The sequence below is a fragment of the Ochotona princeps genome, chromosome 12, assembly GCF_030435755.1.
Source record: "Ochotona princeps isolate mOchPri1 chromosome 12, mOchPri1.hap1, whole genome shotgun sequence".
Taxonomy (NCBI): domain Eukaryota; kingdom Metazoa; phylum Chordata; class Mammalia; order Lagomorpha; family Ochotonidae; genus Ochotona; species Ochotona princeps.
In genome coordinates, this window is record NC_080843.1 from 55,025,154 (window position 1) to 55,050,486 (window position 25,333).

General features: G+C 39.9%; 1 protein-coding gene and 1 long non-coding RNA gene across 2 annotated transcripts in view; one reads left to right on the top strand and one right to left on the bottom strand.

Moving 5' to 3' along the window:
- Positions 1-6,102: 6,102 nt before the first annotated feature.
- On the bottom strand, positions 6,103-25,316 carry LOC131481581 (uncharacterized). Its single transcript, XR_009246420.1, has 4 exons — positions 24,884-25,316; positions 11,144-11,323; positions 9,560-9,654; positions 6,103-6,491 (listed from the first exon to the last, which is right to left on the bottom strand). It is a non-coding gene; the product is annotated as an uncharacterized LOC131481581 (long non-coding RNA).
- SPART (spartin) overlaps positions 9,487-25,333 on the top strand; it is a 48,445-nt gene continuing 32,598 nt past the window's right edge. Inside the window, exon 1 of the mRNA XM_058670855.1 lies at positions 9,487-9,508. The gene's annotated coding sequence lies outside the window, so the exon portion shown is untranslated. The remainder of the gene's footprint in view (positions 9,509-25,333) is intronic.

The following is a 25,333-nucleotide window of genomic DNA, read 5'->3' on the forward strand; positions in this document are numbered from 1 at the left end:
TGAAAGATAACATGGAATTTCAAACAGAGAATGGCAGTGTTGTTCAATCCTGAACCTTCACAATGTCTGCTAAGAGAGAATTCACATCTGCCTTGAAAAGGAGTATTTCTTCAGAGAAAATACCTGAATTGATATATGAGCACAGAGAATTATTTCATAGACTCTTAGTAAGACTCCTTTATGAAATGCCCTATTTCATGAACATCATAAACACGAGAACTGTGGGATCATTATAAATAAATAAATATATAAAAGAGAACACTTCCCTCCCAAGGTGCAGGCCCCAGAGAGGCGATCTTGCTTTCAGCACAAAGTGACACACTACGTAGAGTCAGGCCTGGAGTGTTTGCTCCCCTATCTGCTCAACAGTGTCTCAAAGGCAAAAGTGCTCAGAGCCTCCAAGCGCTTCAGACAGCAAGCCTTGGAGATTTGGCCAGAAACTCCACCAAGGTAGCCACACTTTAGATGCACTATCTTCTGTGCTGGAGTGGCAATCAGAGCAGTCAGCAAGAGAAGGGAAAGGCAGGCATCAAATTCTCAGTGTCTGATAGAAGAGTGAGCCCGACTTGAGTTAAGCAACCAATTTCTCAGTGACAACTTAGCTGTAAGGGGGTACAACCAGTCGGTCTTCCATTTAAACAAGTCACTGCGCCCCTTACAAGACAAGAGAGTGGCTGTTTTGCTTGGTTGGTTGGATTTGTTATTTCTGTCGCTTGCTTGTTGTTTTAGGTTGTTCTATTGCCAATTATTATTTTGATTAAAACAAGATATGGAGATGAAGGGTTAGATTGTCTCCATCTATCAGACTTTGCTGGTTTGACCTTGGGTATAGACCGAATGAGATCAGCAGACCCAGCAGACCCAGGTTTGTAATGTTTCTTCCTTTCAATAGGAAAACAAGACTCATTTGAAGCAAATAACCTTGAGGCAGTGTCTTGGCATGGTGAGTAAAGCCATCATCCAGGACACCAGCGTCCCATATATACACCAGTTCGTGTCCCAGCTGCATCCCTTCTGATCAAGCTCCCTGCTGGTGTGCCTGGGAAAGCAGTGGAAGATGGTCCAAGTGTTTGGACCCATACCACCCATGCAGGAGACCTGGATGAAGCCCCTGACCCATGGCTCCGGGCTTTGGCCTGCCCCAGCTCTTGACATTTCTGTCATTTAATGAGTGAAACAATGGGTGGAAGCTCTCCTTCTATCTCGGTAACTCTGACTTCCAAATAAATAAATAAATTTTTAAAATAATTACTTTAGGGAAATATATAATCCATCTCTATCCACTTAATGGACATAATTTACAACTTTATGATTTTTTCTGATTTTTAAGTATATCTGTGCTTAGTTTTAAATGGCTATTAAGGGTTGGAGGTCTTAGTTTGCATTTGAGACGCTGGTCACAGTACCTGTGTGCCACACTGGAATACCTGAGTTCCATCTTTGATTCCAGTTTTGGCTCCTGGTTTTAGATTCCGCTAGCGGACACCCCGGCAGGCAGAGGTGATAGCTCATATACCAGGTCCCAGCCATCTTTTTGGGAGAACTGGATTGATTTCCTGGCTCCTGGCTTTGAACAACCCATTGCAGGCACGTAGAGAATGAACCAGTGGGTGGGAACTTCCTCTCTCTCTCTCCCTCTCTCCCCTTCTCTCTCTTTCTACCTTTCCACTAAATAATTTTTAAAACATAAACAGCTCTAAATACATATATGTTTTCTAGCCTTCTTTTTATACACAGTACAGCTTCTTTTTTAACATAGTTGCACAGAGTCTATGAAGTTGATGGATAAGGATTTACTTAAAACATGTCCATAATTTCAAAATTCGACATATTCTAAAACAGCATTTAATGTAAGTGATGTATATAACCCATTTGTTTCTGTTTGAGTTCATTCTCAGGTAGGGTGTTTAGTTCAAATAAGGAGCTGGCTTCAGATCTGCGCTTTGCTCATTTTATGCAATATGCCTGTGAGAATACTAATGAGCTCCCCAGAAACTTAGAGTTGCTTCTTTGCAGTGAGGCTGACAAATACAGCATCAAATACATGGTTGCCATGAGATAATAGTTCAATGAAGGGCAGTTTGTCCAAAGCCTTCTCTGGTCTCTACTTCCAAGTGCGCTTGTCCACCCTCTTCCATATTCCACTTAAAGAGGAAGTATTGGGTCCTGGGATAGAAGCCAGGGTATCCACCACAATAAGATCAAAAGAGAGAAAATCCTGCACATGACAGAGCCTGGAGAGACCACTGTCAAGCACTGACACAGGGGATATACTGGTGTAGTCAGCAAATTTGGAGAGTAGAGGAGGGGATTTGATTATTTTAATATTTAATATTAAATATTTACTTATTTAGTGATTTATTTTTGAAACGCAGATTTACACACACACACACACACACACACACACACACACACACACACACACACACACACACAAACAGATCTCCCATCGGCTGGTCACTCCCCAAATGGCTGCAACAGCCAGAACTTTGCAGACAGGAAACCAGGAGCTAGAAGCTTCTTCTGTGTCTACCATGTGAGCAGTAAAAGCAGGGGTTCAAGGATTTGGGTCATCCTCCATTGTTTTCCCTGTCCATAAGCAGGGAGCTGGATCAGAAATAAAGCATCCAGGACTAGAACCAGTGCCCACATAGGATGCTGGGAACGCAGGCAGAGGATTAATCTGTTATTCCAGTGTGCCAGCCCTTGTTTTTATTGTTTTTTAAATTTTGTTTATCTGTTTATTTTATTTGAAAGAAACGAGAGAGAGAGAGAGAGAGAGAGAGAGAAATATTTCCACCTGCAGATTCACTCCCCTAATGGCTGTAGCAGGCTGGGTTAGATCAGGCAGAATGAAGGAACTGGGAACTCATTCTGCGAATGGCAGGAATCCAGCACTTGAGCCGTCATCTGCTGCATCGCAGGATGTACATTATTAGCAAGAAGTTGGAACCCAAATGCAGCTCAAACCCAAACATTGGAATATGGACTATTGATGTCCCAAGTGTTAGTGTTATATTTTCTTAAATATTTTTTTTTTTGGAAAGGAGATTTACAGAGTAAAGGGGAGAGAGAGAAAGAACTTCCATCCTCTGGCTTACTCCCCATATGGCCAGAGCTGAGCTGATCTGAAGCCAGGAGCCAGGAGCTTCTTCCTGGTCTCTCACACAGTTTCAGGGTCCCAAGGGTTTGGGCCACCCTCCATTACTTTCCCAGACCACAGACAGGGAGCTGAATGGAAAGTGGAACAGCCGGGACACAAACCAGGACCCATATGGGATCCTGGTGCTTACAGTTGGAGGACTAACCAATGAAACCATCGCATCCCCAAGTAACGTCTTCACTATTGCATTGAACACCTGTTCCAGAGGAAGGGGGAATGCCAAAGGTATTATCCCAAGTTATGGATGCTATTCCTTTAATGTTCTTCAATCAATAAAAATTAAGAATGTAGTCATTTTTAAACATATTGTTGGTTACTAAATCCTGCCCCTGGAATGTGACTTTGCTCTGGAAATAAGGAATGGGTAGCAGAAGTATCAGAATTATAGCATCATCATTGTTATCATCATTATTGGTATTTATTTCTTGATTTGAGCTTTCAGGATGAAGGATGAAACTATTTTATTACCTACCACGTTCCTGAATGAGGTAGATCAGCTTCCCAGGATGTATAAAGATCACATTGTAACCCCATTCTTGTAAGAAGGGAAAGCCTGTATTTCTTGGCCAGCAGAGGAGGCAGAAAGTGTGACTCAAATCTGGGGAAAGGTTTATGGAGAGAGCATAGAAGCCTGACCACACACACGAACGGGCAGGGCGATTTCGGATTGGTGGAGCCCAGGGTAGCGCCACATGGAACCTAGGAAGAATGCAGCCAGCAGATGTCACAATCTGCCAGACCTTTCACTTCCCAAATCTCTCTTATCTAGTTTCTGCTTGTTCTCCAACTTTTGCTGCCAAGCTAGGATGGAGGGGTGGAAGGAGAACTTTGGTTCCCCATATTACCTGTGGGTCACAGTTCTCCTTTTTTATATGTGTGACCCAGTTTCAAACAGGTATCTTATGATAACAGAAACTTTTATGAAATGCAATGAGACCTTTGTGAGCAAAACCCACTGGGAAAGTACAGGAAGGGAAGGTAGGGAGGGGGAATAGACTGGGAAGCATTTATGGTTACAGGCGTCAAGAGGAGGATGAATTAAGACAGAAATAACACATAATCAGGAACTTTTTTGCTATTTACAAAGACTATTCTTATTTACATGACCTGGCTGCCTCTCAAAAGTTTAATTTCCTCCTCTGCTTTGTTAGTACCAGAGGCTCCAGCTGAATGGGTTCATTGATTGTCAGACAACTCTCTGGAAACCCAAATATGAATCTGGGCTAAAAGGTAAAAGGATCCTTCCAGAAAATACTAGCTTTTTAAAATTGTTTTTCAGAGGCAGCACAAGGCAAGACCATATGACATTATCAATTCTATCAATAAATAATTCCTGAGTAAACAGTAATGCATGGCAGGTGGCAACAGAAATGAATCAGACATTCACGCATACAAGACAAGTCATAGAGTAATACTGTAGATTCTGCCTACTGTAAAACTTCACAGCGCAGCTTCTAGGGTAGTGTGCTGAATAAAGTTTGTGGAATCTCTTAAAGTGAGACATTATGATAGTTTTGGAAATCTGAAGTGTCAAGGATATCACTAGGTGTTTATTTTATTATTTGAAAGGCAGAGTTAGAGAAACAAGGAAAGACTGAGAGAGAGATTTTGCATCCTGTGGTCATTCCACAGATAGCTGCAATGACCACAGCCAAGCTGACCAAAGCTCAGAGCCAGGGTGACTGCAGGGATGCAAGGTTTTGAGCCATCCTCTGTTATCTTCCTTGTCCTTAAGCAGGAAGCTGGATCAGAATTGAAACAGCTGAGATGTGAACTAGAACACTGGATGCAGGCTGCACAAGTGGAAACTTAGCCTATTATGCAATGGCACCTGCCTAGGTGTGTAGCTTTCAAAAACTAAATTAAGCCATATTAAAGGAACACTTGAAGTTCTACTGTATAAATTAAAACCTACAGCAAGTTCCAGTTCAGAAGCATTAGATGAAAAAGATTTCAGAACTTCAGGGCAGTGGACAATCATTTGGGAGGCAAAGCTGAAGCATGCTCACCCTCAGATACACTCAGACCCACCATGTGTACATATGAATCTCAGGTGTACAGTAGGTGTGACAAATACCCACACACGCACATTTAGAAATGTCATGGACAGTCATGAATGGGAAATAGAGGATTCAGTGCCTGGTAGGGCTTTACATGGGATGAACTTGACAGGGTTGAGGATGCACCAAGCAGTGGCTGGCTTCAACAAGCTGGTTGTCAAGTCAAGTTAAACTTGGGTCTTTTTAGCACCAGGGAATGAAATTACCATGATCCAGGCCATCAGCCACAGTAAGACCATCCCTCTGCTTCAGGATTCTTGAGCTGTTTCCTCTTCTGGCTGAATCACATCTCTTCTTGTGAAAGGCCAATATCCTTTTTATGAACAGGAAAGGAGGGACTGCCAGGTAGCACAGTGTAGTTTGCAAGGCTAGATCATATTCCGATAAATTGCTAGGGTAATTCATTAAAATTTTTTCAAGATTTATTTATTTACTGGAAAAGCAGAATCAGAGAGAAGGAGAGGCAGGGAGAGCTCTTCCATCTACCGATTTACTCCCCAAATGACCACAGTGGCCAGGGATGAGCCATGCCAAAGCCAGGACCTTCACCCAGATTGGATTTCTCATGTGAGTGGGGGAATAGAGACCCAAGTACTTAGGTCATCCTTTGCTGTTTTCTCAGGTCATTAGCAGGGAGTTGAATTGAAAATGAGACCAGGACTGGAATCAGAACCTACATGGAATGCCAGGGGCCTAGGCGGCAGGTTAACCTGTCATACCACAATGCTGGCTCTATGTCAGCGAGTTTTAATGCTGGCATTCTCTAGTAGGACTTCAAATTGATTCCTATGGCCTGTGCTTCCTTCTCTGGTATGGGGATTCCAAATTTTTTAAGAAAGTAGATTTTGCAAACATCTCTCACGAAAGTTATGGCTTTATTTCAACTTATTGTGCTACATCACAAACTTCCCAGAATAATTCAAAATAATTTCTTCCACACATCTCTTTTGGAAGACAAGGACCTGAGCACATTCTGATTTTACAGGAGCAGTAACTGAAGAATACTGTCAGTAGTTAGGGGAATAAAGCTGTTTCCATGTTACAAAGAACTGTCTACCTAATATAACAAAATAGACCTGATAAATGGAATCCTTACTTCCACAATTTTAAGACAAAGACAGGAAACTTAGTATGAAAGACACTGTACTGCATCTCTATGAGCGCAGCTAAACACACTGCAAACCTTCGCTTCCTTACCCTGACTTGAGAGGCACATTTGTTTTTCTTCTGAGCCGTGTAGCTTCTTGCAGAGTTCTAGAACACATGGACTAAAGGATTAGACAGAGATGAATGCTAACTGTAGTTATTAGTTGTTTTAAAAAATCCCAACAGATCTTAGAATGAAAGGTTTACAACATCTTGAAATGCTTGCAAGGCAGGGTCAAGGGCACAGAGAAAGCAGAAGGGGTCCTTCAAGGAGAGCTGGGAGGGCTTCAATGTGAAGGAAAATCTGTAATCGTCAAAATGTGTGGACAATTGATGGAGGAGACTGGGAAACCTATTGCCTGAAGCACGTAAGTGCTGGACGGGAGCTGTGGACTGTGCACTCAGGCACCTTGTCTCTGTGGGACTTTGCACTCACAGAAGTGCTGTGCTCCCCTGGAGCAGCATCAGTGCCACTTGCAACACGCAAGAAACATGAACGTCTGGACTCCCTTTTACCTGCAAAATTAGAAATTCTGGATTGAGGAGCTACAATATGCATTTTAATAAAAGCTCCAAGAGACGAACACCTGTTACAGCTGAAAACAATCAGAACTATGTTTCTCCTAAGATCTCATTTTATCCTGTAACATTTACACGTTGCAAGGTGTGTTAATGAGTATGTATATATTTATTTTTAAGATTCGTTGATTTTTATTGGAAAGTCAAGTATACAGAGAAGAGGAGAGACAGAGAAAGATCTTCCATCTGCTGGTTCACTCCCCAAGTAGCCGCAATGGCCAGAGCTGAGCTGATCTGAAGCCAGGAACCAGGTACTTCTTCCGGGTCTCCCACATGGGTGCAGGGTTCCAAGACTTTGCGGCATCCTTTTCTACTTTTCCAGGCTACAAGCAGGGAGCTAGAAGGGAAGTGGAGCAGCTGGGATACGAACTGGCACCCATATGATTTCCTGAAGTGTGTAATGCAAATACTTTAGCCACTAGGCTAACACACCAGGCCCATGGGTATGTATTTATAAAAAAATGAAAACAAACAAACAAAAAACCTTTTAAAATAGTACTAGTCTTTGAGCTTCTGTCTGTTTTAGCTCAGTGCTGCTAGTGGAGGAAGGAATAATAAACGCAAAAGTGGAATAAACAGGTAGCAATAAGTCATCTAAACCAGAGAAGAAAAACCAGCAGGAAAGCATGCAAGTGATCTTTTTTTTTTAATTATTTATTATTTAACTTCATTAATTACATTGTATTATGTGACACAGTTACATAGATACTTGGGTTCTCCCCACCCCTCCCCAAACCCTCCCACCATGGTGGATTCCTCCACCTTGTTGCATAACCACAGCTCAAGTTCAGTTGAGATTCCCCCATTGCAAGCGTGTACCAAACATAGAGTCCAACATCTTATTGTCCAGTCAAGTTCAATGGCTTCTTAGGTATACCCTCTCTGGTCTGAAGACAGAGCCAGCAGAGTATCATCCCAGTCAATTGAAAGCTCCAACATACCATCAGCAAAAATTTACATCATTATGGGATTAATTGACATAGTAATGAGTAACCAATATGTTAAAGATAAATGCGAGTTCCCAGCCACCTTCTGTGACCACCTCACCTATACTTCAATTTTAGTTTATACACAACATATAACATACATAACATGTTATACATAACATCATATCATCTTAAATTAAGGCAAACATGTGGTATTTAACCTTTTGGGATTGGCTCATTTCCCTTAGCATTATGGTTTCCAGTTTGGCCCATTTGGCCACAAAGAACTGCATTTTGTTTTTTTTTAATAGCTGAGTAGTATTCCATGGAGTAGATGAACCATAGCTTTCTTATCCAATCCTCTGTTGATGGGCATCTTGGTTGCTTCCATGTTTTTGCAATTACTGATTGTGCTGCTATGAGCATAGGAGTGCATGTTGGTTTCTCATAAAACAAGTGTTCTGGATATATTCCTAGGAGTGCTATTGCTGGATCATACGGTATGTTGAATTTGAGTTGTTTGAATATTCTCCATACTGATTTCCATAGAGGCTGTACCAGCCTGCAGCCCCACCAGCAGTGGAGTAGGGATCCCTTTTCCCCGCAACCTCGCCAACAAGTGTTGTTGGTGCTTTTATTCATGTGGGCCAGTCTTACTGGCGTTAGGTGGTACCTCATTGATATTTTAATTTGGATTTCCCTTATTGCCAGGGAACTTGAGCATTTTTTCATATGTTTATTTGCCATTTGGGTTTGTTCCTTGATCTTTTAACAGTCCAGTGTGTGAGTTCCTTGAAATCCTAGTGATGTAAAAATCACACGTGTTTGCATTTGGAGGGGACCTTGGGCAGATCTGTTGCGTCCTCATTTTACCAACTGGAAAGTTAAGTGAAGCAGTTCTCACTGATGAATTCAGGTTCCTTAGCAAATTTGGGGCTGTTGTCACGGCATAAATGGTACAGCCATAGCCAACAGTGCTAGCATTGCATATGGGCACTGTTTGAAATGCTGGCTGTTCCACTTCTGATGCAGCTCCCTGCAGATTTGCATGGAAAAGCAACAAGAAATGGATTCCTGTGCCACATGGGAGACCTAGATGAAGTTTCTGGCTCTTGGCTTCAGCCTGGCACAGCCCCAGCTGTCGCAACCATTTTAGGGAATGAACTAATGGATGGAAGATCTCTCTGTGTCTCTCTTTGTCTCTCCCCTCTGCCACTCTGCTGTTCACACACACACACACACACACACACACACACACACACAAAGAGTTCAGAATCCTGTGTCTCAGGAATTCTCTTCTCAGATAAAAGAGATAAAAACATAAATTGAATAGATATTCTTGATTATGGGAGGAAAAGAAAATGTTGTCCTGTCTTCTGCCAGAGGCTGTTGCCAAGAGGCTGTTGCCAAGAGGCTGATCATTGGAGGCAATGGGTCAGCACTTAGGACAGCGCGGCAGACCAGGCCCCAGCCACAAAGCTGCCTGTGCCAAGGGAATGAAAGAGGCCTTCACTCCCTGTGCCCTCCCTCCCAGATGCGCACAGCAAGCAGCACAGCCCCGACCATCTCTCTGGGAATGCATTCAGTTCTGCAAGGAAATCGTAAGCAACTTGTCCGGGAAGGTTTGCTCTAGAGTGAGTACAGAGTTAAGCTTTATAAAAATCATTAATCATGGTTGTTTTTACCTGTGCTTTCCATCTCTCCTTTCAGATGGCTTCTGGAGGAGCAGGTCTCATTCTTCAGGAGTAGTTATCTGTCTCCTTGTCCTGATCCACAACATCTTCAGAAGGCAAGGGCTTGTAATCAGGCGAGTCTTCATTTTCCCACCACCCCCAGTGTCAAGATCTTTGCCTTTTACACAGTGAGGGCTCTATAAACATCGGGTACACACTGGGGGAATTAGGGAAAGAACAATGCAAGAGCAATGAGGGAAAGTGGCAAATTGAGCGAAAAGCAGAAGGAAAACCGTTATTTTTTTTTTTTTTCAGATGAGAGTGGTCATTGCTAAGAGCCAAATCCTTTTTTAATTTTACTTTTAGGAGTAAAGATAACCAGAGGGCATAAAAATGCCTTGAGGTCACCCTGAAATTAAGGACACAGAGCAGCTCATTATGTAATTTCAAATACAGGCAAAGAAGAAATCTTTCTGGATTTCCTTAGAAGAAAGTGCCTTGGATTTGGATGTGTTCCAAATCAGAATCTGGGTGTTTGGTGGAGCTGAGATATGTAGCTATGATCCCAAATGAAAACTGAAACTCAGCTCACAAAAAGCCATCAATGAAGTGACAGTAGGATTCGGTGGCAAAATTATGCAACATGCCATGTTAGAACTAAAGCATCTGCTGACGCAAAAGTGAATTTCTGTTAGCAGTGAGAAAAAAATAAACCTGAATGTCGGTTTTAGGATATCTGGGAGAAAATTTCAACAGTCCTTATGGCCGTAGTATGTCTTGAGGAATTAAATGAATCCAAACAAATCTTTTTCATTCTATCTGGATTTTTTCCTTCTGTTTTAAGTCTCAACTAAGAAGATACCGACACATAGTGAAGAAAAAAAAATGGGAATCAAATCACCTTGGAAGAAAATCTGATCTAATACAGAAAAAAGATAGAAATGCCATAGAAGAAATTATTCAACTTTTATTTTCTCTTTTACTTGTGTTCAAATAACTCATGCTATAATATACTGGGATTTTCACTTTTATCCTTAGTATTGAGTGGTTGGAAAATATAAAACAAACATATGTAATACATACTTTGACTTCCCTAGTAATGAATTTAGCACATAGTAAAAAAGTTAAGAAATTAGACGCTTGAAATTCTAGCTAATGCTTTGGCTTCCAGTTTTGATCAGGAAGGCACAGTATTGACATGTTAGAAACAGCTTCCTATTGACAACCTTTTTAAGTAAAGAAAGATAAAAATATCTTCACTGGTGAATCATGGGAATTGCAAGGAACTAATATTTTGAATCAATGATTGGTAAACATGACCTCAATAAATTCTGTCATTTTAAATTATGTGTATAACTTATTTGAAGTGCAGGTAAAAGGAGAGTGACAGAAGAAAAGTAAAAATGACAGATATAACCCCATACCCTGGTTCACTCTCCAACTGACTACTTGACAGGACTGGAGCAGGCGGAAGCCAGGAGCCCAGAACTCAGTCTAGGCCTCCACGTGCCTGAGCCCCCCGATGCTGTCCCTTAGGACATGTCAACAGGAAACTGGAATCAGGAGGAGGGTCAGGGATCTTATCCAGGTATTTACCTATGGGATGCACGTGTCCAAAGTCATAACAACCACACCCATGCCTGCTATCACCTCTTTTTGGATGTCTTTTTTGGTCAAAAGTTTCCTGGAATGGCTTGTATTCATTTGGCAGCATGTGACAGCTGGCAAGGGCAGCAGACACGCTTTAATTCCTTATCCCAGCAGCTAATATAACACCTACAATGGCAAAACAGAAGAGAGAAAGCAAAGAACAAACATCAAGAATCTATGTTTTGCTGTCATATTTAAAATAGTCCTGACTGATCATTTTCTTGAAAAAAAGTAATGACTTGCCTTATATTCATAACCATTTTTACTAGGGATGAGGGCTTATGAGGATTAATGTATGTGTTCTGAATCATTTTCTTGTTTGTAGTGTTTAGTCATAGAGCATGCTAAAACAATAGAGAATGCACAAATAAATCGTGTGCTTTGAGTCTGCAGAAGCTAATTACTAACCATCCTTATGCTAAGACTGTGGGTTTTTTAAATTAATTGTAGTAGTTGTGTCTATTATTACATTTGGATGAAAATTTTTCAGTACATTGCCACTGAACTAGAATTTTCTAACAAATGACATGATCACAATCTTGAGAAGAAGCTCTGCTTCCTCCCTGCTCACTTAGTGAACAAGGCTGAGAAAATACTGCCATCTACCTTTCTGTTTGTTTTTCCATTCCTTATTCTCAGAGGAGCCTACTGGGCTTTAAAATAAACAAACAAACAAACAAAAAAAAAAAAAAAAAACACTTTTACGAGTTGTAGCCCAGAGTAAGTAGAAAAAGTTTGTGGAAAATGAAATCAAAGGCAAGTTTATTTTGGTGCAAAAACAATTTTGAAATTCATTCCTAGATTTCAAAATATGCATTGGCCATTAACTTTTTGAAGAGCCCTTCATTTTGTATAGATTTCCAATTCATTACCACACACAAAAACTTATCGTTTTATTCCACTTTTTTTTTAAAGATATATTTATTATTATTGGAAAGCCGGATATACAGAGAGGAGGAGAGACAGACAGGAATATCTTTCATCTGATGATTCACTCCCCAAGTGAGCGGCAACGGCCAGTGCTGCACCGATCCAAAGCCAGGAGAGCCTGGAACCTCTTCCAAGTCTCCCACACGGGTGCACGGTCCCAAAGCTTTGGGCTGTCCTCGACTGTTTTCCCAGGCCACAAGCAGGGAGCTGGATGGGAAGTGGAGCTACCAGGATTAGAACTGGCGCCCATATGGGATCCCGGTGCGTTCAAGGCGAGGACTTAAGCCGCTAGGCCATGCCGCCGGGCCCCGTTTTATTCCACTTTTTATGAAGTTTTTAAATTACTCTTGTATCTTCAGAACTCGGTTGTGGTCAGAGCGTCAGCTGGAGGGGCCAGAGTTGTGGTGCAGCAAATTTGTCCACATCTTGCAACTTTAGTATGTGTTCTGAGTACTGCTTTAAGTCCTAACTGGTCCACTCTGATTCAGCTCCCTTCTAGCAAATTACATGGGAAGATAGGGGTACATGCCCCAAATATTTGGGCCTGTACTACCCTCCAGGGAAACCTAAACAGAGCTCTTGGCTCCCAGCATTGACCTGAGCCAGGCCCAGCAGCTACAAGCACTTGCGGATCGTGAAAGAAGTTCTCAGTCTTTCTTTGTCTCTCCCTCTCTTTCTGTAACTCTGCCTTTCAAATAAACAAATAGACCTTCTTGAAAAACTGCAGTGGAAAACTGAGTTGTGTATCATAACTGGAGTTAGTAATTTACATATAATTGTATTTAAATATTTGACTGGTTCATTGAAATTGCCAACCCAGAAAATAATTTCTATGTAAATGGGAGGTTGAATGCAGAACCGTAGAGGTTGGAGGCTAGGTATGCCAGGTAAGAGAGGACTGAGAGGGAATAGAGTTGCGGATGATGCTGACAGGCATCTGAGGATTTTGATGGTGAAACAGAACAAGGTTCCATGGGATTTGTGATATCTGAGACAGATCCAGAAAACAAGTTTTAGAATGCAAGGAATGTTCTGGCACAACTGCAAGTGCAGTAAGATTGGAGCATAAACAATACAAAAGGAAAGTTAAAGCTGAGATGGGAAGTCTGATCAGACTTTCTGGAGGCTTTTAATGCCTTCCTGAGGCACTTAAATTTATTTTCCAGGAAATACAGCGTCATTAAAGGCTGTTAAGCAAGAGGGTAAGGTGAACAGATTGTGTTTTTGAGAAATGCTTGTCACAGATGGAGAAAGGATTAGTTTGAAAAGACCATAGAGAAAAGGCCATTGCAGACATCCAGCTCAGGAATGACAAGTGTTGTAGAGCAATGATTAGAAGATGTTCAGAGACATTCTACAGGCTGGATTCCTGACATTTGACTGTTGGCTCTGTGTGAGTAGGAATAAGTAGATGAGTAGATGTCATCTTGCCTCAAGGAACAAGGCATCTACAGTGAGTCGATGTCTTTTAATGAATGTATAAATTCCGCAGTATTCATTGACCATCAAATTTATTTTTTATTTATTTATTGAGGCACAGAGACAAAATAATAACAATCATCTGAATGAACCTGTGTTATCTAAAGAGTTCTCACCATTACAAAACCATGGGACCAAGTCTGAGCTTCTGAATTTATGACTAAGGATAATATTATAACATCTATGTTCAATATCCTTCCTATGTGCTCAATAGAGAAATAGGTGTTTATCAATGGGGAGTGCATGAGAGAATCATATGAAACCAGGACTGATTTTTCCAGGGATCAAAGAGATTTGTATTAAACCAAAACAAAATAAAAACATTCTGGGAAAGGGTCAGAATGAAATGAGCTGATCATGGAGAGCATGAAGTGGCACGCACCACCAGCCCCTAGGTCTTCTGGCTTGGGCCACAGGGATACTGCTTAGTGTAAAAATGAAGGAATATGGGTCCAGTTTTGGAAATGTCAGGGTTTAAGGTGCAGATACAACGTTCAGTAGGTATCAAGAAGTAGATGTAGAATGGTTAGTACAAGGCTCAAGAACAATGTTAAATATACACATTTGGGAGTTATTCAAATACTGAAAGCAGTTAAAGTCACCAGTGTCAATGAAAGAGTTCAGGGAGAATGGGAAGAATGGAAACTGAATATTACCTAGAATAGAATCCTAGGAACATCAAACTTTAGAAACCAGCAGTTGTGATGGTGGTTACATTAATCCATATGCAAATCTGTAATAGTGTATTGAAAAATACACTTCCCCAAAGTATATATACCAAATGCAAGATCCAGGTAAGACCTGTAGTTTAGTATAGTGTTATATTAACAGAAATTTTCCTGGTTTTGATAATATACTATAGTCATGTTACATATTGGGAGAGTGAGGTTGAGGAAAGCTGAATGAAGGTATGTAAGACTATTGCTTCTGAATGTTCTTATAGTGTTAAAATAAAAAAAAAAAGATCTTGTTGTTGCTATTGCTGCTGTTAAACAAAACAAACTACAACATTATTAGGACATGCCTATTTAAACATGCTGAAACATGCTGCCTTAAAGCTGCCACACAATCTAGGGTCAGATAGTGTGTTCTGATATTATCTTACAGCTATCTTGAGCAGTGATCTAATTTCAGGCTAATTTCAAAGGAATGTGACCAACTGTAGAAACTAAAACAACTGGGATATTCATGCTACAATTTGTCTCCCATAAGTAAAACCTGTATCTTTATAGAAAGAAAGAAAACTTTAAAAAGGAATCATGAAGAGGCAAAGACGATGGGACAATGCAGGGAATAAGGGGAACCAAGAGGCAGAAACTGAGCACTTTTGTGAGGCTAGGAGACCTCAGAGTGAGGAACATAAGCTATCTAATCCAAGAGCTGCACTGTTCCTAGAGCCTTGGAAACAGACTTCTATCTCATTCAGATAGTTCCACAGAAAAATAAGTAAGGGAAAGGTAAAATTAGTTAGACCTCTTTGATACTGTTCTTCAAGCAAAAAAATACACTCATAATCTTTAGATGTATTCTATCCACACAGCTCCTCAAGCAAGCCTGAACTACTTTAGGTGCATTAATTTCTATGATACTCAAAATGTGCTAGGTAGGCAAGCAATGTAGGCTCTGGACCTGTTGAATACAAGCCCGTACTTAACATATGCATGTTAAAAAAATATAGACATGGTCCTGGCTCTGGTCCATCCTGCCTTTCTACTACTTTGTAACCACCAACAGAAAATTAACTAATCCAGAAGACAATTACTACCTACATTAACCACACATATCCAAAAAGAACAGTGGTACAAAATTTCATTTTAAGATATCTTCTTGAGATACAGATGGTCAGGGAGACCTCAGAGAAGTTTATGTGGCCAAGAGCGCCCAGAATGAAGTTCAGATTCTAGACAGGGAATGTGTTAAATATTTCAAATTTGGCTTTGTTTCCAGACTCTAAAATAATGAGATTGAACTGGGCATTTCTTGGGAGCTCTCAGTTTGTTCCAGGAAAGATGTCCTTCGCATACTAGTTTCATGGAGGTTTGTGTTTTTATGAATAGTCCGCTCTTTAAGAAACGAAAAGTGTGTGTGTGTGTGTGTGTGTGTGTGTGTGTGTGCGTTGACATTTACAGAAACCAAAGCAAAGTTAGTCTTCCTCCACAAGATGATTTGTTTTCATGCTGCTGGTTTTGGACTAACAGGTGAGAGGCAGCAAAGTCGTGGGCTGGCTTACAGATTGAGAAATCCCAGGGGTGAACTTGGTGGAGGAGTGGTCCATCTTGCCTTTTTACCACTTTGTAACCACCAAAAGAAAATTAACTAATCCAGAAGACAATTACTACCTGCATTTTGGGATAACCACACATATCCGAAATGACCAAGGCTGTGTGCTCCCTCTTTATTTGTGATGCCGAGAGCCCTTGAGAATCACTGCACCACAGAGAGCTCAGAGGAGAGGCCCTACTAGCCTGCCTCGTCTCATGGTAGGTCCTCCTCTGACAGCAATTTCTTGCTCTGTGTGACACTGGAATATATATATTCTATAACTGAGCCACAATTAAGCTAATAGAGTTGTAGTAAATACATCATTCTCAGTTGTGACTCATGAGAGCTGTATTTAGCTACATTCCTGCACTACAAATCACCTCGCTGGGCCTATTTCTTCTTTTATAACACATGGGTAATGTTTGCTACACATCCAGTGTGAGGACTGGAGTGATAGACATGACTCCAAAAGTTGGATGTTTTAGGGATTACATGAGATTTTGTTTTCCAGAGTGCTTGCAACATAGAAGCATCACACAAACATAAAGCATTTTACTATTGGTATCTACAATAACAAGATTTGATATTTTTTCTTAAAAAAAGATTTGCTTATTTTACTTGAAAGAGTTACGGGACAGGAGGGAGAGACAGAGCAAGAGAAATATCTTCCATAAGCTGGTTCACTTCCAGATGACTGCAACAGCTGGAGCTGAGCAGATCCAAAGCCAGGAGCCAAGAGCTTCTTTCAGGTCTTCCATGCAGGTGCAGGAGCCTAAGTATTTGAGCCATGCTTCACCATTAGCAGATGGTTGGATCAGAAGTGGAGCATCCAGGATGGGAATAGGCACCCAAGTGGGACCTCAGTGAAGCAGGTGGAGGATTAGCATGATACTTCTGAAGCACCAGCCCCATCAAGATTTGCTCTTGACTAAAGAGCAGAAATATCAAGTATAAGTTATATCAAGTATATACTTATATCAAGTATAAGAAATATCAAGTATAAGTATATAGTTTATTTACTTCAAAAATGCTTTAGGGGTAGGCATGGTTTAAATTGCTGCTTGGAATCCCACAGTACATGGAATGGAGTTCTGCCTTCACTTCCTTCTAAACCAGTTCTCTACTAATATGCAGCCTAGGAGGAAACAGATGATGACTCAAGGAATTGGGTCCCTGCCATCAATTCTGGGGTACCCAAGTAGAGTTTCTGGTTTCTGGCTTCAGCCTATCCTAGCCCTGGGTTGCAGGCAACTGAGGAATGAATGAGCAGAATCAATCTCTCTCTCTCGCTCTTTCCATCCCTCTCATTCCTTCCCTTCTTCTTTCTGCCACTCTCCTGTCCAACAAATGAAGTTTAAGAAAGAATGTTGTCATGTATCAACAATGTAGTAACTTTCAGTAAAGTTCAGAAAGCTTTCTGTTTCCATCAGAATGAAGAGAAGGCTTTGAAGGCACAAAGGGATTTTTGCCTCCTGACACAAACTGCTCTGTGATCTACTAGACAAAAACACATATTGTGTGTTGCTTGTTACTCTTAATATTTGTATTCTAGTACATTTTAAAAGCAAATAGCAATATCCTCTGGTGGGACTTCTGTTTGAACACTCACAGGCTTTTTAATTCAGGACTTGTTATTTTGTTAGACTTCAGAAACATTACCCTGAAGGAAACACATTCTTTCTGACTCTGAGGTTTTGCTTTGCTCCCAAAATTTTGTGGGAGGACAGATGGCATGCATTATTCTGAAGACTGGAACAGAAACATGAATACTTTGGTTTGCATCCAACTGGATACAGTTATATTATAGTAATTCTGAAATTGATATAGAGAGCATTACTAGGTCAATTTCTAATATTGTTCCATCATGAATTTAAGCTCTGTGATAGTATGTCTGTGCCTAATATGAGTATTAGTGAAATATAGCTACTCCCATGACATTTATGGGAAGTTATCTAAACACTAGATATTTCCAAGTTACTGTGGATTTTTTAGAGCTTCATGGCATCTTAAGAGGCTCTTTGTGTAGGGAGGATTAAACGACTGAGACCGGAGGAGGGTCACTTTGCACTGAAAGTGGCCACTAGCACACCAATGCTGTATAAGCATAGATGATGTAATCTGATGGAGGTAAGGAGGCAAGAGGTAAACTATTCTTGGCACATTTATGCAATATAGCTTTATTTGGGAAATTTATTCACTTACATACTTGGAAAAACATGCTTTGAAAAATTTGTGCAAATCTGTTTAACAGTATATAACCACAAGATGGTTCAGACATCAGAATGTAATACTGCAAGGCGAAGTTCCTGGCACAACTCTTGCTGTCTGGGAGATGCCAAGAAATATTATTCTTTTTCCATATATACTATCCTTCTTTTCTCTAACTCAGAAAATATCACCTAGTATCACCCTCAGATGCTTACCTCCTAAATCTGAAAGACTACACTTTCCTTTCTGTCACTGTTCGCCCCTACCCAACTCCAGATAACCTGTCAGACTTTCATTCTGGAACTGCTGATGTCATTTTACATGTCTCCCTAATGCAGACATAGGAATTCTCAGCAAAGATCAAAAATTGAAATTCTAGCAAAAAATAATTTTTAATTCAGCCAAATGAATGCAGGGTAAAACAGACACCGTTTAATAATCTTTAATTGTTTTCAAAGAGCATTTTAAAAAAAGCAGCCTTTTACGTGATATGTATATCCTAAGCACTTGGCACATATTAACTCAGGAAGGAGCTAGTTATTATCACCAGCCAGTGATTATCACCAGCCAGTGATAACAGAAGCTATTTTACCAGTGAAGAGTTGATAGCAAACTCACCCAAGCCAGTCAGCAGCAGTCCTAGAACTAAATTCAGGCACTCAGTTCTAGGAACTGTACTCAATCACTGAAGAACTTTGTACCCGTTGTCTCTTTTAATTCTAAACACAACCCAATGAAGTTGCATTGTTGAAACCCCAATCACACAAAGTAAATTGGGAAGTAAAACGCTGAGGATAAATGGATTGCTTAAGTTCATTTGGGTAGTAGGCATGACTTTTCAGACTCAAACACAGGTCCATTAGATAGACCATGATGTTAGGTATAGGCTTGGCTTAGAGCCAACCTGAAGAGGCCATCTCTAGCCTTGGCAAAATTATTCTTTGCTAACATGATCAGATTTTTTTCAAGCCACGTTGCACTGTGGAAACTCAGTAACTAACAATAATACCTAATAATAACTAACAATACACTGTGATGCAAAAAACCTGCTAAGGTTTCAATTCAAAAACATTTCAATACAGCTCTACCATTTTCTAGACATAAGGCTTTGGATCATTCTATTTAGTGTTAATAAATCCTACCCCATACACTTTTAGGAGGAATTCAAAGTTAATATATCAAAACTATTCATGCCGAGACTATAATAGTCAGAAAAATGATAATGTCAAAAGAATAATTGTCCTGAAAACAGTTTTTAGCAATGTTGACTGGATGAGGTAGTGACAGGGTGCTCTGAAATGTATTACATAAACTTTTTTTAAAAATTAATTAATTTGAAAGAGTCAGAGAGAGAGAAAGACAGAGTATCCCATCTGCTTGCTCATTCCCCAAATGCCTGCAATAGCCAGCTATGAGCCAGATCAAAGCCAGAAGTCAGGAGCTTCAACAGATCTCCCTTTGAGTGAGAGCAACATAAATACTTGGGTCATCTTCTTCTCCTTCCTCTAGGGCATTAGCAGGGAGCTGGTTTGGAAGTGCAGCAATGAAAATAAGAACCTGTGCCCACATGGGATGCTGGTATTGCAGGTGGTGGCTTTAATCACGATGCCAACCCCTATTACATAAACTTTGTGGGCTACTACTTTATCCACCTCAGGATAAACACCTTATTACTAGCATGAAATAAAATGAAAGATGAAAACTACTTTTATCTGAAAGTCAATCAAATTCTAACAGCTCCTAGTTTATTCTAATGAAGTAATTTAGAGACATGGTGGATAGGCTTAATATGTGCATGATTCCTGTGTGCTGTTTAAAACTGAATTTCGTTAGCATTTTAATTTCTGTCTTTAGCACTGCATAAGAAGCACCCCGTGGTTATAATCACACCTTGAGAATAAATACAGTTCAATGACGCTCAGCTATGCTGCCATCTGACACTAATGGGATAGGTCTTCTACATGCACATTAAACTAAGAGAGTTTTTTGAATGGCATTACAGGCTCTTTTAAAAGAAACAGGGATTCTCCAAGATGTTTTTTTTGTCCTAAGTGTGAATTTTATAAAAGCCAATGGCTTATTTTTGCTGTTTATAACAATATCAATTGGTCAAACCAAATGAATTCCACGAGGAAATAATTAGTAAATTCAACATTAACTTTTCATCTTTGAAGATTAGTCATGGTAGCAAGTCTTTGCAACGATGTGCTTCAGGAAATGAAATTTCTTTTAAAAGAAACAACAGCAAATAGTAATTCATCACGCAAAAAAAAAAACTAAGATTCAATCTCTTAGTTTGTCAATCAATATGATTAAGTAACAAAGAACATCAAAGAATTATTTGAAAACTTCGATTATAAAAATGTAACCCTTGGTATATTTTTGCCAAGTTTTATAAACCAGCATGTTTTTCCTATCTGAATATCCTCTTTGCTTATGAACTTTCTATGAACTGATACACTTAATTCTATAACGTTGAATTTTGTGCTCCTGATCATCAGTTTTAACATCTTTTTATTAGGCAATCGGATTTGGCTAGACCAATCCCAAGAACCATGAGTCCTGGAGATGGAATTTCTATGCCTTGATCTTTCCACCAAATCTCCCTGTATATTGCTAGAAAAGTGTTAGTTATCCCGCAACCTGCATTCTGCTCCCCACCACACACATACAACCAAGGATTACCTACAGTGAATGGTGGACAGTGGATGTCCCTTTTAGTTCCCATACTTTTCTTCATGGCTTCCCCAAGAAGTGTTTAACTCAAGAAAGTGAAGTGGTCAGTGTCTGACTGGCGTTACAGCCAATCAGTGCTGAAGACAATCTTGATTCTTGTAACCCCTCACTACACAGAATCTGGAGAACTTTTACAAGTACATACAGAAAACATAAATAAACACTTCACCAATGCAAAAAAACTGTAAATGCTTTGTTGCTTTACCAAAGGGTTCTTCCTTATTTCACCTGTAGTTTCCTTCCATAAAAAGACAAGCAGTGTTCAAACCAAAGGGTCTTTGGTGTGAACTTCGCAAAGTTGTGTGAGTTGGATCCCCCTTTTCTCATCTGAATCCTGCTGCGGCAAGATCCTCATCTGGAGATTCAGGTACTTTCTCAAGGTGGACAAAACTACTCATTCTTCTGAAAAACAATGATGTGGCTATTGTGAGAGAGACCTTACAGATGAAAAAGATCGCTCTCTCTCTCTCTCTCTTCCCTTCTAAAAACATGCCTTTCAAATAAAACAATCTTTTAAAAATAAGGTAGTAGCAGTGTTATTAGATGCCATAAATACTTGTCTCTCTTATGCTTGTGTCCTTGGATATTCCTTTTGACTAAATAACTTGTCAGATTATATTCTGAAAGCCACACAAAAGGAATTTTAGTGTCTTAAATTGAATTTCACCCCACTACATTGTTCTATGAGGATACTTCAAGAAGTTCATGGGAAATGGAATTAAAAGACAAGTTTATTTTACTGCAAAAGTTTTTGAAATCAACCCATACCTAGTTTTTTCATAATGCTCATTTTCTGTAACCTTTTTAAGGATCCCTTCTATGTACAGATTTCAATTTTTTCTATTTTTTTGCAGAAAAATAAACTTATCTTTTACTTTCATTTCCCTGTAAACTTTTTGAGGTAAGTTAATATGAAATAATATTGTTTGATCTCTAGCCTCTTCATAATAGGATATAAGTAGCATGATTTAGCTACAACAAAGCCAAGTAAAGATAATAAAAAACATTGCAGGAATATTTGATGCTTTAGTTAATTTGTGATGAATTTTAATTTGCAAGGCAGACAGAGATAGACACGGATCTTCCCTTCCACTGAATCATGTCCCAAAAGCCTGCAAAAGCTGGAGCTGGCTAGGGTAAAGAACAGCACCTGTAACTGGATCCAGGTCTCCCACTTGCATGGCAGGAAGCCAAGAACTCGAATTCACCTGCTGCCTCCCAGAACGCATATTAGGAGGGAGCTGGGTTAGAAGCAGACTTAAACTCAGGAACCTGCATGGAATGCAGGAATGAAAAACGCACATCCCCACTATGTCATGTTGCAATGAGTAGTTCTCCTTACTGAAGCCGGAATGCTTTATATGGATATATGGAATTCATAAAACTAGAACAGTGCCTCTGACTCTATGGTAAGAAATTACTTCTTTATTAATTGTTTTACAAAGATTTATTTTTATTGGAAAGTCAGATTTAGAGAGAGAAGGAGAGACAGAACAATCTTCCATTTTCTGGTTCATTCCCCAACTGGCTGCAACAGCCAGAGCTGAGCCGATTAGAAGCCAGGAGCCAGGAGCCTCTTCCAGATCTCCCACCTGGGTGCAGGGTCCCAAGGCTTTGGATCATCCTCTACTGCTCTACCTAGGCAACAAGCAGGGAGCTAGATGGGAAATGGAGTAGCCAGGATATGAACTGGTGTCCATATGGGATCCTGGCGCATATAAGGCAAGGGCTTCAGCCACCAAGCTATAATGCTGTGCTCCACCCAATTTTTTAAATGCTGCAGTTGTCTATTGTTTAGTCTGCAGTGGAGAAATTATACCACCTACGGAACATCACAATCATTGAACTTTTGTCAAATGTGTATTTTTCCTGTACTAAAGAGTCTAGAGAAGAAAAATGCAATGGGAACACAGATCTGATATTAGCTCTAAGCATAATATACTTACCAAGAATTCTATTACACATTGAGTCATTCACTGATTTCCACATGAACTTGGAACAACGAGATTTCATCATTAGTGATCCCTAGATTATCCCACACCCTGCCCTCCAACTCAATTCCTGGTTAAAGGAACCTGAGCATTTCTCATTTTAATGGCATATATTGCTTCATGGTATACTCTCTGGATTTCCCAATTCCATTAAGAATAGTATATGACAGTCAAAGAAAAAACTTATGTCCAAATGCTAGATTTAAATAAAAAACTAGACAACCTTAATGCAAGTGAATATAAGTAGCATAATAAAACTTTTAGCACATTCATCCAACATACATGGAGGTTCCTACATAAAAGCCTTGGGCATAATTACTAGGACTTGTAACTAAATATCTAAGTAGGTATATATACCATTGATAAAGTCCACTAACAAGCAGATTTCTATTCTAAAGATTTCTACATCATTAAAATAACACCACCAATAATACCATTGTTTTTATCAGTGGCACCATAACTCTTTTTGTATTATGAAATGATAACCTCATCAATTTTAATGAAGAAAGGTTAGACTTTTAAAAATTATTAAGCTTTGCTGATCACAAAACCACTCTTGGCTAATCTAAAGAATTTTAGGAGGGAGGCAGACTATCAAATATAACTATTAATATTTATTAAGGGCCAACTGTAAATGAGTTATTTCTGTTAATTTAGGTAAGTACCCTATGAAGTCAGTCCTATTATCATATCTTCTCATTAGAGAAGGGCCAGCATTGTGGTACAGCCTGCTAAGCTTAAACCACCACCTGTGATGCTGGCATCCCATATGGGAACCAGTTCAAACCCAGCTCCATGATAACATGCCCAGGAAAGCAGCAGAGGTTGTTCCAAGTTCTTGAACTAATACAGGTCTTTCACCTGTGTGGTAGAAGCCCAAGCCTTGGGCCACCATTTGCTGTCTTCCAGGAGCAGTAGGAGGAAGCTGGACAGGAAGTCATAACTCACTGGGACACAAGCCAGACACTCCAGTATGGAATGCAGAGTCCTAAGCTACAGCCTAACGTGCTGTGCCGCACCAGCTCCCACCCCCAGCCAAATTTCACTCTTCATAATATTGTGAATGGAGTTATCAATCTGCTTACTGAAGTATTCATTGCTAGTATATAGATGGGTTTTTTTTAAATTTCTGTATGTTGCTTTTATCCTACAACTTTAACTCATTAGACCTATTAGCTTTGCTATAACCTCTTTAGTTCTCTGTATATAATACTCTTTTATGTAGAAATCTTACAGGTTAGAAATAGTTTACAGCTGCTGGAAATTCTGAAAATTAAAGATGTGTACTTTTAGGTAGAGGAGCAGGTAACAAAGAAAATATTATCAAGAATAAAGAAGCACTGCATTGAAGTAAAACTTCACAATGTAAAATGGAAATGATTAAAGAAGAAAAGGACTGAGACAAGGTTTCCTCCTGCTGGAGAAAAGTTGACTCATGTAGTTTCTTCATTAAATATGGTGGACATTGTCTAGTATACAGAATCCCCTGATTACATTTAAAAAGCTATACAGCTTTTATCTTAAAATGTTAGTTTGCAAGGAAACAGGATTTTCTCTCCTTGCAACTCTGTATTTGATGATTCAAAAATATGGGAGAAGGCACTGTTTTTCAGAATTCCTTCAAAAGCAAAATCATTTGAAAATTCTGCATTAATACAGGCACCGCTGTTTTACTCTTCACAATGACTCACTGCTACCTTTCTGAGATTTGTCAGAAGCACTATAGGGCTCTCGGTGCGATATTTAGCACAGTCCCAATAGTCCCCCAGCATTCAACTTTGGTTGAGAGGAGTAATAATTCATGTGGAACAACTCACGCCTTCCTTAGACAAACCATTTAGCTAGATTTAAATACTAAGGCATCACATACAGATTTATCTAAACGCTTATTCAAGAATATGAATGTCATTAGAGTCTTTTACCAGATTTAAATAGCATTATATATTTATATTCTATGTATACTATGTTCATTAACATATTACATATCATATATACATAAAGATGCATGTGTATATATTTGTTATAATCATTAATATATTACATATCATATATATATAGCAGTTAGCAAGGAAAAACAGACCTTCCAGCTGCTGGTCCAAATTGCCCCAAGAGATGCTCTGGAGGCAGGTGCTTCCTCCAGTTCTCCCTAGTCGATTCAGGGGCCCAGGAACTAGGTCATTTTCTGTTGCTTTCCCAGACACATTAATAGGGAGCAGGGTCGGAACTGCAAGCAGCTAAGACTTTAAGTACAAGTCCCTACGGGATACCGAGGCACTGCGGGCAGAGGCTTAACACCCTTTGTCACGCCAGTGGGTTCTTCGAAATTTCTGAGCAGCCCACATTCCTAAGTGGTACAGGCATAGTTGCTCAGAATGTTAACATTGTTGAACTGACAGAGACGTCCAGCCCGCAAAACCCTTTGAGACTTGCAGCTGCAGGTAGCCTTTAGGAGGCCCACTGTCTTCTGCTGTCACAAAGTTTCAAAGGGGACACGAATTCCTTTTTCTCCGAGGTGCACAAGCCCGAACTG